This window comes from Odocoileus virginianus, chromosome X, assembly GCF_023699985.2.
Source record: "Odocoileus virginianus isolate 20LAN1187 ecotype Illinois chromosome X, Ovbor_1.2, whole genome shotgun sequence".
Lineage (NCBI taxonomy): Eukaryota > Metazoa > Chordata > Mammalia > Artiodactyla > Cervidae > Odocoileus > Odocoileus virginianus.
The window spans coordinates 2,188,805-2,203,974 of record NC_069708.1 but is presented as its reverse complement, the minus strand read 5'-3'; the positions used below and the strand labels follow the sequence as shown (position 1 = coordinate 2,203,974).

General features: G+C 41.5%; 1 long non-coding RNA gene across 1 annotated transcript in view; it reads left to right on the top strand.

Moving 5' to 3' along the window:
* The window catches only part of LOC139033150 (uncharacterized), a 165,429-nt gene extending 159,576 nt beyond the window's left edge, over positions 1-5,853 (top strand). Inside the window, exon 3 of the long non-coding RNA XR_011485761.1 lies at positions 5,775-5,853. This is a non-coding gene — a long non-coding RNA (uncharacterized lncRNA). The remainder of the gene's footprint in view (positions 1-5,774) is intronic.
* The last annotated feature ends 9,317 nt before the right edge of the window (positions 5,854-15,170 follow it).

Sequence of the window (15,170 nt, the reverse complement as noted above, 5' to 3'; positions counted from 1 at the left end):
TTTAAGATAATGGTATTAAAGTCTTCAGAGAAGTGAAAATAGGTGGCTATAACTTTCACTTGCTACAGTGAATAGAAGTGATTTTTCTTTGCAGCACTTCTACAATAGGCAGTAATACTGACATTGGAAACATAAAAAAACTGTCATCTTACATTTATCTAATGCTTTTAAGAAACAAAACTGAAATGGACTTGTATTAGGTAGTGCTGTGTAACAAAGCAGCCTAAAACTTACAGGTTTAAGGCAACAACCATTAATTTGACTCATGATGCTGTAAATTGGTAATCTGGCCCAGGCCAAGCTGGGTAAATATTTTTTCCTTCTGCCCTCTTCAGTTTTTTAAAAAATTATATATTTATGCATATGTTTATAGTGGTAAGTACATTTAATGTAAGATATATCCCCAGCAAAATTTTCAGTATACAATACCATGTTGTTTGTATGTTTATGGATGCACTGGGTCTTCATTACTGTGTGCAGACTTCTCTCTAGTTGTGGTGAGCAGGGGCTACTCTCTAGCTGTAGTGCATGGGCTTTTCTTTGCCGTAGCTTCTCTTGTTGTGGAGCACAGGGTTTAGAGTGCCAGGGCATCAGTAGTTGCCCCAAGGCATGTGGAATCTTACTGGACCAGGAATCAAACCCATGTCCCCTGCATTGGCTGGCAGATTCTTAACCACTGGACCACTGGGAAAGTCCTTCAATACAGTGTTGTTAATTATAGGCTCTGTGCTGTAGAGTATATCTCTCTGAGTTACTGGTCTTGTATAACTAAAACTGTGTAAGCTCTGATTAATGCCTCTGCATCACCTCCTCCTTCCAGCTCCACCCCCCTCCCCACCACCATAGCTGCCTTCTCCTCTCCGCTGATACAATTCGACTATTTCAGATGTATCATATAACTGGGGTCATGTAGCATTTGTCCTTCTGTGTAAGTAATGTTTTTTTTTTTCTTTTGGTCTTATCTGGGCTTCCCCAAGCATCTACATTTAGATGCAGGTCCATTGTGTGGCTGCAAGCTGGTGTGCTGCAGTCTATGGGGTTGAGTGACTGAACAACAACCATTGTGTGGTCCTGCTTTCAGGGTGGGCTGGCCCTCAGTCAGGGTGGTAGGGAACAACTGTGCTATGGGTCTCTCATCGCCCAGCAGACTAGCCCAGGCTTGTTCACATGGCAGCAGTTTCCAACAAAAGGAAAATTCTTGATTCACAAGCATCTTTCAAATCTCCCAAGGACCAAAGCGAGTCACATGATGCAGTCCAGAGATTGTATGAGAGGGGGAGGCCAAAAAGTACAGAGGGAGAGACATCACATCGTGGGCCATTATTGCAACATCCTATCAGTAAAATTGCTATTGTTTGGAGAATATTTTCTTTCTGGAATTTTTTTGTTTCCAGGTCCTCAAATTAACACCTCATCTACCTCATCTTCTCTGTCACTCTTGTCCTTTCCAGTACACACACACACACATTTTGTGTCATCTAGCAGAAACCCAGTATCCTTGATGGGGAACACACAGACCAGTAGCATGCTTCAGAATGAAGACAGTGATGTTGATTTCTTGCCCCTTGCTCTTTGAAACACCAGTAAGTCTTAGAGACTATGCAACCAGATTGCTCTCAAAAATAAAATCCTTAAATTAGCCTTTTAAAAGAAACAAAAACTGCCTGTGGACTAGCCATCAACAGAGAATTGCTGACCGCAGCAGGCAGAGCAGCAAGGCGCTGCTGGGCAAGAGCCGCAGCCCAGACGCCCGCCACCCTCGCTTCCGTAGCTGTTCAACAGGGGGCCCAGGCAGCTTTCAAGTTTGAGCTTCTATTTGTGCTCTGCTTCCATGCGAACTTCCAATTTAGGCTTTTTAAATGGAAACTCAATCTCCAAATCAGTTTGGATGCCAGAAAAGCAGTTTTTGAAGAGGCAAGGAAACGAAGACATTATATTTATATTAAAAATGGGCAGATGAAGAACTGTAATAAGAATTTCAAGAGGGACTCTTATTCCGAGGTGCCTTTTTTTCCCCTGCGATGGTTTCTTGTTTATCACTAGATACCTCAGAAACTTTGATTAAAAAGTTTGCTCTGGAAATGTATATTTAGAAAAGCAAGAAAACCATACCATCAGCTCATTTGCCTGAATATGACTTATATTGACTTGATCTCTGGCTTGCTGTTGTTCAGTCGATAAGTCATGTCAAACTCTTTGCAACTCCATGGACTGCAGCACGCCAGGCTTCCCTGTCCATCACCAACTCCTGGAGTTTGCTCAAACTCATATCCATGGTGATGCCATCGACCATCTCGTCTACTGTCGTCCCCTTCTCCTCCTGCCTTCAATCTTTCCCAGAATCAGAGTCTTTTCCAATGAGTCAGCTCTTTGCATCAGGTGGCCAAAGTATTGGAGCTTCAGCTTCAGCATCAATCCTTCCAATGAAAATTCAGGGTTGATTTCCTTTAAGATTGACTGGTTTGATCTTCTAACAGTCCAAGGAACCCTCAAGAGTCTTCTCCAACACCACAGTTCAAAAGCATCAATACTTTGGCTCTCTGTCTTAGCATGTTGATCTAAAAATACATATTTAGATTCAGTCCTTCGTTTGGTGTCCTCTCATACCACCTTCTTATTCAGGCTGGTGTTCACCAAATATTAATCTGATAATTCACAAGGGAGCTTTGCAATGGTACATGTTAGTGAAGGAATCCAGCTAGAACTCAGTGGGAGCTAGTTGGCCAGTCTAAACTTCTGAAGGATTCTTCTTCTGAAGACACTAAGAATAATAGTGAAAAAAATCTGCAAATAAATCATATCTACAGATATTAATTTGGAACATAAAGACTTTTTATCCTTACATCAATTAAGTACATTTGATAATTTCCCCCTATTTTCTAGAAGAAGGAACTGAATCTCAAAGAAAGTAAGCATTCATTCTGAGCTGGTGGAGTGGTGAGGCTGTGATTTGAACTCAAGACCTACTGATATTCTTTCCATTGCTTACTGCTAGTTTCCCTTAAAAATCAGTAGACATATCCTATCTTCCATATATAGAAGATGGTAAGCAGTTGTATATTAAATTGAACTAAATTAAATGTATGTATTTTCAATATCTATCACCTTGGCTGATTTACTATACTACTTACATTACTTTTGGGCTTCCCTCATAGATCATTCGGTAAAGAATCTGCCTGCAGTGCGTGAGACCCAGGTTCGATCCCTGGGTCGGGAGGATCCTCTGGAGAAGGAAATGGCCACCCACTCCAATATTCTTGCCTGGAAAATCCCAAGGATAGAGGAGCCTGGTGGGCTACAGTCCATGGGGTCACAAAGAGTCAGGCATGACTGAGCGACTAACACTTCACACTTCCACATTACTTTCTACTAGAATTACTTCTGGAAGAATATGTAATTTTAAACTTCTTTTTCTTCTCTTTTAACACACAGTTCCTCTTAAACAGTAGCAGAAGATGTGTCTTTTTAATTTGAAACTTATCATGGACAGATATTTTTGTAAAATACAATGAAAGTGAATCACTAGAAAAATAAAATAACAAAGGTAGAAAATACAATCTGAGTTTTAAAAAAGATTATTTGATTAGATAGACATCAAACTGAATTGCTAAATTACTAGGGAAAATTTGTAAGTACACTTACTTTCAATTTATATCCTTGTCTCCTTGAGGACTGGTAATAAAGTTACTCAGTCGTGCCTGACTCTTTCGACCTCATGGACTGTAGTCCACCAAGCTCCTCTGTTGACGAAATTCTCCAGGCAAGAACACTGGAGTGGGTTGCCATTTTCTTCTCTAGGGGCTCTTCCCAACCCAGGGATTGAACCCAGGTCTCCTGCATTTCAGGCAGATTCTTTATCATCTGAGCCACCAGGGTACCCAAATCAATCCACTACTTCATGAAGTCACTTTAACTAGTACTATCCTATACAATAGCTTCCCTGGTGGCTCAGACGGTAAAAGCGTCTGCTTGCAATGTGTGACATCTGGGTTCGATCCTTGGGTGGGGAAGATTCCCTGGAGAAGGAAATGGCAACCCACTCCAGTACTCTTGCCTGAAAAATTCCATGGTTGGGCGAGCAACCATCCTATACAATTATCGCCCTCTCATAAAACACCTTGTTTAGTGCTCACTTTGGCAACACTTATTCTAAAACTGAAATGATATGGAAAAAAATAAAGCATTTCATATGTTTGTAGATGGATAAGTAGTCTCCAATGTCTATTGTGAAATAAAAACAAAGGGCAAAACAAGTATGGATAATGCTGCATTTTGCATTAAAAAAAGGGAAGTAATAAAATATATAAGTATCTGCCTGTTTTTCTAAAAATTTACCTAGGATATATATAAACTGGATATCAATGATCCTGGTGGGAGTTATTAGGATATATGGCAAAAACTGAGGACAGATTCTGTATTATATATTTACATTACAGAGGTATTAAGTTTCCCGAGTTTTATCATTGTGTTGTGGTTGTGTATCAGTATGTTCTCACCCTTAGGAAATATGCACTGAAACACTCACATGTACAGGATCCTGATGTGTACCGCCTACACTCAAATGCTTTAGGGAAATCATGTTAGCAATTGATGTGTCTGGCTGGGGGCTGTTCTTGCAACTCTTCTGTAACTTTAAAATTCTTTCCAAATAGACAAAGGATACTTTGTGACCTTTAAAGATAGATATTTGGAACTGGAAAAAGAAAGGAAAAGAAAGATCAGCACCTAGGTTTTTTGTCCAGTTACCAATTTCCCACACTTACTACTGCATTATCCTGTGTTTTTTTTTTAATATAGTTGATTTACAGTGTTTCAGGTATATAACAAAGTGATTCAGTTTTATGTATATATTCTTTTTCATATTTTCCTTTCCATTATAGGTTAGTACAAGACACTCTATATAGTTCCTTGTACTATACAGCAGGTTCTTGTTTGTGTTGATATACTTTTAACCTTGTGACCTTGGGAGGAATAATACAATAAATTTTTTGACTGTATTTACCCTGGCAGAGTTGTGTGCAATATTTAAAAATCATGCACTAGATGTTTGATCTAATTAATCTCCTGCCAGATGCTTAATCTCCTGTGAAATTCAGCTGCCATGGAAATAATTTGACAAAGTGGCTTCAACTGTTAATAGTTAGGGTAATTGAAAATGTGGACCACATTTATAGACTCCCCCAGCCTCTGTAGCTCAGAGGTAGCCTAAAAATCAAAACCAGTGTCCAAGTGTGGCCAATTTTGAATTTCTTCAGATTTCTTTGGACTTACCTTTTATTTGTGGAGGTACAAGACAGGGCTTTCTAAATATTATCCCTCTTGTCTACAACTTCTAGAAGTGAGCTCAGATATTTGAATTCTTTACTGTCCTCTGTTTGAATAAAATAACACCATGGAAGGTTATTAGATACTTTGAGACACCACATTTGCCAACAGTCAGCTAAAGTGAGACATTTTAAGAATGGAAAAATGAAGATGTTTCTAAAATGGGGGAGTGGCCCTGAGGATTACCTGATATTTAATGAGGCTCTGCATAGTCAGGCCACTCAAATGGCTGTTGTCTTGCTCTGTGTACACCCCCTGCCCCACCAGAGCCTGCTTCACCCTGCAAAGCACTGACATTCTAGGAAGGTACTTGCCCCAGTTCCCAGCTGGCGATTGTTCTCATCAAAGGGACGGTGAGGGGCGTGCCCTCTACTGGTTTCCCTGGTAACTAGTGAGCCCACTTGAGGTCAATTCCCCTCTAACTGCTAACCTCTCCTTCCCCACTTCAGGAGTGAAGACTTCCTGCTGTCTTGTCCTGCCTGCCGTCTGCTGCAAGCTCTGAGGTGTCCTCTAGGACCTTGCTTCAGACAGGTAGGCTCCCCCATCCATTAAGCCACCGATGTCTCTGTTGCTGACTCCAGACGATTTCTTTGGTTTCGAAGCTGGGCAAGTGCAGGCATTGCAGGCCTGCAAGGTGCAGCCCAGCAGGTTCTTAGGGCCTAGATGAGGCTCAAGACCAGGGCGACAGTCAGCAGCGGCAGTGCAAGCACATGCAAAACCCAGCTCTGACCTGAAAACAGCCAGGTCAAAATATTTGTGGTGCAGAGTAGGTGTAAGGAGTCAGACACAGAAGGGAAAAAAGGGCATGTGTTTTGAGCCACTGAGTATAGAAGGATTGACTGCAGGGGACTGGCCTGTGGGGTCAGAAAGCGTCAGTTAAATGGCTCATTGCCTCCTTTAAGCAGTCAAGGGATGGCTCTCAGTCATCTTTTCGTTGGGGAACAGAGTTTCTTTGATGCCGTAGAGTGTGACTTCACCTGGTTCATGCAGTAGGCCATGCTGTTCCTTTTTTGTGTCTGGATTTATATGTTTACTGGGACTTGTTTCTGACCTCTGAACAACTTTTCCTACCCAGGTTCCAATCACAGGCATCTCCCTTTAATGAACTGGTTAATGCCTTCGACATTTTGAACAATACCTGCCCATTCAGTATAAACAACGGAAGCTTAAAGTTTTAATTAAGTAGCCTATGTTGTTTGCCTACTATCAATTCCCTGGAACTCTCCTGATAGATACTTCCTATTAATAGCTTGAGGTGGGATACTGGTTTGGAGATGTTGAACCAGTCTGTTTTCTGTCTTTGTCATCCTTAACTCTGAGTCATCCTAGAGCATCAAGGACAAGAGACACCCTGCAAGGACCCTAAGTCGTGAAGTTCTCCCTGTTGGATAGAGATGATCCCCATAGGATTAGGATGCTGGTTGTCAGGCTCGCTGCTTTAGGGCAGGAGTGTACTGTGAATTATCTCTGCTGAGACCTCTGGTTTATGCAGAGAGGTTATGGAAAGACAGTGAAGCTGCACTGCAGTTTTCTTCTCTTCATGTCATCCACCCCGCATCATCGAGGGTGTGGAGCCCAGGTCATCACTGAGGCTCTCGTAATGGTTTACAGCCTCCCACATACTCCATCCTGTATCTGGAGTAGATAGCTGCAACTCCTGATGTTTTGAAAGCCTGTCTTTCTCTCCATTGCCTCGAATTTAGCTTGAGTTGGGAGGAGAGGCTGGGGTGGGTGTACATGAGAGACTTTTGTTGCCCAGGCTTTTTCTTCTGCTTCACAATCTGTCAAGGACTGCGAGGTGGTTGATGAGTTTGCTGAGGCTGCCGTAACAAAATTCCAGAGAATGAGTGGCCTAAATCACAGAAATTTATTTTCTCATGACTTTGGAGTCCAAGGTCAAGTTGCTGGCAGGGTGGATTTTTCCCTCTGTGTCCACACATGATCTTGTCTCTGTGTGGCCAAATTTCCTCTTCCTATAAGAACAACTGTCAGACTGAATTAGGGCCCGCCCTAATGGTCTCATTTTACCTTAATTACATCTTTCAGTTCAGTTCAGTCGCTCAGTCATGTTCGACTGTTTGTGACCCCATGGACGGCAGCACGCCAGCTTCCCTGTCCATCACCAACACCTGGAGCTTGCTCAAACTTATGTCCATTGAGTTGGTGATGCCATCCAACCATCTCATCCTCTGTCGTCCCTTGCTCCTTCTGCCTTCAATCTTTCCCAGCATCAGGGTCTTTTCTAATGAATCAATTCTTCACATCAGGTGGCCAAAGTATTGGAGTTTCAGCATCAGTCCTTCCAATGAATATTCAGGACTGCTTTCCTTTAGGATTGACTGGTTTGATTTCCTTGCAGTCCAAGGGCCTCTCAGGACTTGGATTACCTGAGATGAAAATACTTTAATGTCTGTCAATATTATCTCCACGCCAGCTTAGGTCCACCTCCCAGGGAGTGCTACTGGCAGCAGATATCAGAAAGCTATGACAGAGGAGAGGGAACCAAAGACAGACATTTCAAAAGGGAAGTTAGCTGATTTATTACAGATCAGGATCATAGAGAAGAAATTACAGTTTCAGGCCACGGGACTCTGTGCTCTCTCTGCTCTATGTCTTGGTCCCACCTGTAATGGAGGCTTAAGCCCAGGTCCTTCTCTGTCTGGGCAGGAAACTGAGATTCATTCTATTTAAAGTCAGCTGACTGGTAAAAGAAAATATCATATCCTTAACATTCAAAAAAAAACCAAGATCATTGAATTGAATAATCCAAAATTGAGCAGCTGAATGTAGTAGCCACTAATACAAGTGTTATTTAAATTTAAACTTTAATAAATAAAAATTAAGTAAATGTCAGAATTCAGTTTTTCATTTGCACTAGCACATTTGATATTTTTGGACCACATGTGGCTAGTCGTCACCGTATTGAGCAGCACAGATAAAGAATTTGCTGGTAATTCCATGGCTGTCCAGTGGTTAGGGACTCAGCCCTTTAACTGCCAAGGGCCTGGGTTCAGTGCCTTATTGGGAAACTAAGATCCCACAACCACATGGCATGGCCAAAGAAAAAGAAACAAGCTAAGAAGTTGTTCATGTATGGTGAGACTAATTTCCACATTTACTGGAGTTCTGATGATCTGTGTTCACTTTTGATTCCTGAACTTCCTTCACTGATGATCAGATTTCCCAACAAAGAATTTGCAACAATCCCCACTCCCATGGGGACCCAAAGTCTTAGGGAATTTAAAATACTTGAAGAACCATCTCTGCCCATAAAGGAGACTGCTAAGTCACTTCAGTCGTGTCTGATTCTGTGCGACCCCATGGATGGCAGGCTACCAGGCTCCCCCGTCCCTGGGATTCTCCAGGCAAGAACACTGGAGTGGGCTGCCATTTCCTTCTCCAATGCATGAAAGTGAAAAGGGAAGTGAAATGGCTCAGTCATGTCCGACTCCTAGTGACCGCATGGACTGCAGCCTACCAGGCTCCTCCATCCATGGGATTTTCCAGGCAAGAGTACTAGAGTGGATTGCCATTGCCTTCTCCAATAAAGGAGACTAGGGATCAAATAATGTCCTTCTATCTACAGTGTAGTCTTTCAGGCATAAAATTTAGTGGCTACATCATTGTTTCTGAAAAAGAGAAAACTGTTGTTAAGTTGGTTAAGGCCCCATGTGTGTCTACTTGACACTATGGTGACAGTTAATAATAGCACAAATTATTTCCCTTAACTTAAACAATTTCATATTCAGTTTCTTCCTAACTATAAGATGACTGAGTTTGATTGCCATTCCCACTCTAGCTTTTGAGTCTTGTACTAGAAACTGTCTCAGCTCAGCCATCTCATAATCAATTCCATCCAGAGGAGGCATATCCCTGCCAACTGGGGATGCTCCAAGAAGAACAAACTAGGTGGGACTCAATGCTCTAGTGCCTTAGAAAGTCATAAAAGCCAGTGCTTGTATATTTGTTTACAGAAAATATATAGTCCTGTCGTAACCTTCAGGCTTTCTTGGTCAGATCAGCCGGCCCATTTTCCACTTCTGTTTCTATGACTGAGATGTATGGCTAGCAGGTCAGGGTCAGCACGTGCAGGGTATCAGCATGTGTTTGTCTACTCGTTACTCTTCACAGGACTGTTCATCTCCACCTCCCTGATTGCTCGGGCCGGATTCTAGGAGTCTTCGTTTATTTCTCTCTCCATCCTATGGGTTCCATGTCCAAAATAAGTATTAGTCTCATCCATTCATTGGTGTTATTCCTGCCACAAGCCTTCACAAAGCAATGATCACATATCATCAAGACTATTACAGTATTTTTATTTTTCCTTCCCTGCCTCTGTCCTTTCCACCAATTCATGACCCATGCAGTAGGCACAGAGAACTTTTAACCATGTAAATCAGATATGAATGAGTCTCTGTTTTATTTTTTTTTAAATATTTTTGTTTATTTGGTTGTGCTGGGTCTTAGTTGCAGCATGCAGTATCTAGTTCCCCAACCAGGGATCAACTCAGGCCTCCTGCATTGGGAGCTTGGAGCCTCAGCCACTGGACCTCCAAGGAAGTCCCAGTGAACCTCTGCTTTGGTAGCTTCCATGGCTTCTGATCTTCCTCATGATAAAACACACACTTCTCCTGTGATTCCCTGTCTCAGGAGCTTCTTTATTTCCTTTTTTGCCCTCAGTCAGTCATTATTTTTGTTCAAGAAGTGTCTTGTAGCTATCTTCCCCTCCTCTGCTATGATATCAGCTCTGTGAAGGCAGAAGCTGTGTTCCACCTGGTTCATCACTGTGTCCCCAGAACTGTGGACCTTACGTGAGAGAGTGCCAGGCTAGGGGACATGCTCTGGACACCTGATTTCATGATGTTCATAGCAACCTAAGTGAAGTGAAGTGAAAGTCACTCAGTCATGTCCGACTCTTCTCGACCCCATGAACTGTATATGGACCCCATGGACTGAATTCTCCAGGTCAGAATACTGGAGTGGGTAGCCTTTCCCTCCTCCAGGGGATATTCCTAACCCAGGGATCGAACCCAGGTCTCCCGCATTGCAGGCGGATTCTTTACCAGCTGAGCCACAAGGGAAGCCCTAGGGAGGTTGCTAATATGAGGGAAAAGTACCCTGAGACTTAGCATGGCTAAATAACTGGCTCAAGATGACACAGCTCTTAAGGGATGAGTATACACATGGTATATGAACCCACTTTTGTTCGCCCTAAAGCCTGCATACTCCACCTCTTGCTGTTCGGTTATCTGCACATGTAAATGGAGGGGGAAAGCGAAATATCTACCCACCTCTTTTCTTTCCAAAGGAGTTTACCCAACAAAGAGCTCAGCTCAAAAAAAAAAAAAAAAGCAAAGCCAAAAACAGAAAAGAAAAGGAATAATTTTCCTTTCTATAGGGAATATTTTAGCAGGTCAAATAATTAAAATTTAGGAAACTGTCCTTGCCTGTAAGAGTAAAACATTTCCTGTTTAAGAGAAACAAGTGGCGGAAGCACAGTTGAGTACAATGGGGTATTACCACAATCTGCAGAAATGAGCTCACCCACAGACAGTGAGAATCAAATCCATTCCTTTGTTTTAATTAAAAAATCAGGAAACGATTTGTGGGGCACTTACTGTGCATCAGTCAATGCAACTTTGTGTTGTAAGAGTTACAAAGACACTGCCTCTGCTCTCAAGGAGTTTAAAATCCAGTAGGAAAGACAACTGGGTGAAGAACTAAATGAAGTACAGGTCAGAATAAAATAAGACCTGAAACAGAGAAAGAAGTCAAGCATCTTTTTGATGCACAATTTGTATTTTGAGTACTGAGTATACTCATGCATAAAATATCTGATAAGCTTGACAGTTTGTGTTCTGTCATTTTGTTTTACTAAGTCAAATGCTTTGCATCTTACGTTTTGATTTGCCATGTATCTCTCTGTATATGAGACTGAGAATGTGTTACATGGTGGAGAGAGAGACTGGTGTCCTGGTGTTTATGGTGTGTATCACCTCTGTCTCCTGGGCCATGTTCATTAACTCTGTAAGCCTTTCCTTCCTCGTTGGTGAAAAAAAATGATAATAGTACCCCCAGGGTTTGAGGGGAAGATTAAATTAGACAGTGTCTATATGATTCTCAGGGTTTTTGGCACCTAATAAGTTCTCAGTGGCAGTACCTATTATTACCAGGATAATAATGCACATTGAAGGCACTATTGGATTCTTTCTAAAATACAGAAACAAGCATGGTGTGGTTTTTCTTTTAAAGCACCTGACCAAAAAATTAAAAGAAAAACCAAACATATACTGTTAAGCTCTAGTTCTTGCTCTGCTGCTTTCTATTCAAATGACTTCAGTGGTGTCAACTCTTGATCTGTTCCAAACAGAAATGTTCTGGGGACCGTGAAGGCAGTGGAGGTCGAGACTGTTCATACAGGAGGACACAGAGATTGGAGAAGTTACTTTCTCCACAGATAAGCCAAAAGCTGATTCAGTATTTAGACTTAAATCTGTTTATCAAAGATTACAGATCTTGAGAAGTATTTTTTTTTAAAGTCTCTATTGCTAGGGTATATGATTGCTTTAGGGCTTCCCTGGTGGCTCAGTGGTAAAGTATCCTTCTGCCAGTGCAGGAGACATGACTTCGATCCCTGGGTTGGGAAGATCCCCTGGAGGAAGAAATGGCAACCCACTCCCGTATTCTTGCCCGGAGAATTCTATGGACAGAGGAGCCTGGCGGGCTACAGTTCATGCAGTCACAAGGAGTCAGACATGACTGAGTGACTAAACCACAACAACATGATTGATTTATTTTCATGAAACTTCTGATGGCCTTCATAAATTTCATGATTGAGATATGTTAAAGGACTAGCCATGCCCTGCCAAGGAAACTTGAATTTCTCTAAGGGATGCGATCACTAATTGGTGATGTCTTCCAAGTGGTAATCTACAGCCAGGATCCCTCTAGGTCCCCTTCATTTTTACCAACAACTCTATCATACAATCTTCCCATGTGCATTGATCAAAACAAGCACTTATTGTTTTGCTGCATGAGTCAGTTAGCCTTATGCTACCACATTAGACAATGGTTCTTAATCAGGAGTGACTTTGCCTGCCAGGGGGCATCTGACACTGTCTGGAGATATTTTTGGTTGTCACCCTCAGGGTAGAGGGATGTGCTACTGGTTACCTAGTGGGTAGAGGCCAGGGGAACTCCTTTACTAAACTTCCCACAATGCACAGGACAGTGCCCCCACACCCATAACAGAGCTTTCTGGCACCAAATGTCAGTACTACTGTGATTGAGAAACCCTGATATTTAGGGTTTCTAAACCAGACCTAGCCAGAAACGTGGGTGGCATCTTTGATTCCTCCTCCTTCGATTCCTCCATGATATATAGATTCTATATACAGGACAACCCAGCAAGAGAAAAATTTTGATCTACTCATCCTTTTCACTTTCCATGATCATTTCAAGCCAAAATAACTATAGCCTCCAACGTTTGCAATCTCCTCTGAAAGAATCTTCGTAACTTGCTCCTTCTAATCCATAATCTTTTTTGTTTTCAGAATTACTTTTCCTAACATGAAAGGCTGTAAATGTATCGACTTATAGTATTTCAAGATTAAATGAAGACTGCTAAGGACAGACTCCAGAAAGGCCTTCAACATTAGAAACCACAAGGCCATCTCTCTAAGACTACCTCTTCCCAAACTCTGTTTGCACTCTAGACTCCAGGCATGTTGGAAGGCCTGCCTTGCTTGAGTGCCCTTCCTATCCCTGACTTTCTCAAGTCTTCATTCCTTTGGCACCCTGGGCCATCTTACATCCGGATATGCCCTCCCAGAAACTCCCAGTCATCCTTTTCAGGTCCTGCTCAGACATTGCCTGCTTGGGAAGCTTTCTGTAACTCTGTGAGTAGAGTAAATACCTTTTCTTTGTCAATGCCCCTAAAAATAGCAAAAGTACTGGTATCCTAGATTGTGAACTTCTTGGAAGCCGGGCTGTATTTTAGATCTTAGTGTCCCCAGAACCTAGCAGTGTCTGGAACACAGTAATTGTACTTTGTCAAAAGAATAGAATCAAACTAATATTTATTTATCTTTTTAGTTTTACATCTTTATTTTTCTAATTTATTCTTTTGTTTGTAATTGGTGAATTCACTGTTTAAAATGGCCCCATTAATTAACAATAAAAATGTCTCAGGTATAAAAGATGGGGCTGGGCTGTGAAGGTGGTTTAGTCTTCAAAAACTCTTTGTCTTCCCAGGACACCAGGCCATCTGCAAACCTGCTGATCATTCTTCCTGTTCCTGCTCAGCCCAATACCCTTTTCTTTTTTTTTTTTTTAATTAATTTTTATTGAGGTATATTTGCTTCAGAATGTTGTGCTAGTTTCTACTGTATATCAAAGTATATCAGCTATATGTACATATATCCCCCCTTTTTAAATTTACTTTCCACTCTGGTCACCACAAAGCCCTGAGCTATACAGTATGTTCTCATTAGTTATTTATTTTTATAGACTATTACTTAACAAATTGAAAAAAAAGGCTATATCAGAGTGTCAGCCAGAACCAGATGCAACACTTGGAGATTAATTAATTTGAAGATAATGTAATGAGGGAACTTTATATGTAGGAGTAGAAATCAGGAGAGAAAGTGCAGTGAATTTGGGCAAGCTATATCAGGAGGTGATACCACTGTGGCCTGAATGAGAAAGGGGTGGAAGCTGTTACTGGAACCTAGGAATGGGGGGAGGGGGTGTGGAGTGAGGGGTAGAGAGACAGAGACAGAAGAAGGGAGTATAAATGGGAGAATAAATTAATTAATTAATGGAAGAATGAGAGAGGCAGCTTCTAGACGGTAGCGGTCAGATCTCCTGCAGGGGATCCCTTCAGCTGAACACAGTAAAACCTGGAAGTAAATGAAGCATGTTGATGTAGTCCCCACAGATCAGGCTCCACGGACCAAAATTAGGATGAAGGATGGAAAGTAGATCTGGACAAGGTAACTAGAAAATACCCAGCACCATGACATACTGAAGAGAAGCATGGCTTTTGAAGTCTCCCAATCCTTAACTTTAGATCCAAGTGTTTGTATTCTCTCTAGCTGCGTGATCATGGGTAACATGTTTACGTGTTTAGACTTCAATAGTCATCATAACAATGCTTCTTTGAGATTATGATTAAGATTAAATGATGTACATATATATGTGCCTTATAAATTGTCTAACATAGAGTGGAACTAATAAGATGAAGAGGTCATGTTTTTATGTATTTTTTTAAAAAGGTTAGATTTTTTTTTCTAAACTAAGTAAAAAAAAGAAAACCATGTACTTTCTCTTTGCCAGTCCTCTCAAGTCCTTCCACAGATGATGGAGCCACAGCAGAACTAGTGCTGCTGGGAAAACTTGTCCCAGATCATCCTGAGTCAGTATTATTGCCACTGCCTTTTGTGTATATGTACATACCAAATGAAGCTGGAAAGCTGCAAACTGCCTGCATCTGTACCTTTACTAGTGGTTTGTTATTTTATAGTGATGCACAGTTTGCTCGAGAAGTATTTACATTTTCCTCATATAGACTATCTGCTTTCAGAAGCTGTCCAGTTTAAATAGCGGGAATTCATCCATTGAAGACACACAATTTGGTTGAAACATCTGTTTGATATTCTGTGCAACAAACTTCATCTATTTGTCATACAAAAAGAACACAGTCTTATAATAAACTATTTTTTTTTTTTTTGGTCACGGCAATCACGCAGCTGCAGGAAACATGGCTTATCATTAGATAATCACATCCTTGGGGATTGGACGCACCCAACTGTGTCTTATGCTTTCTATGTTGGAAATTTAATTTT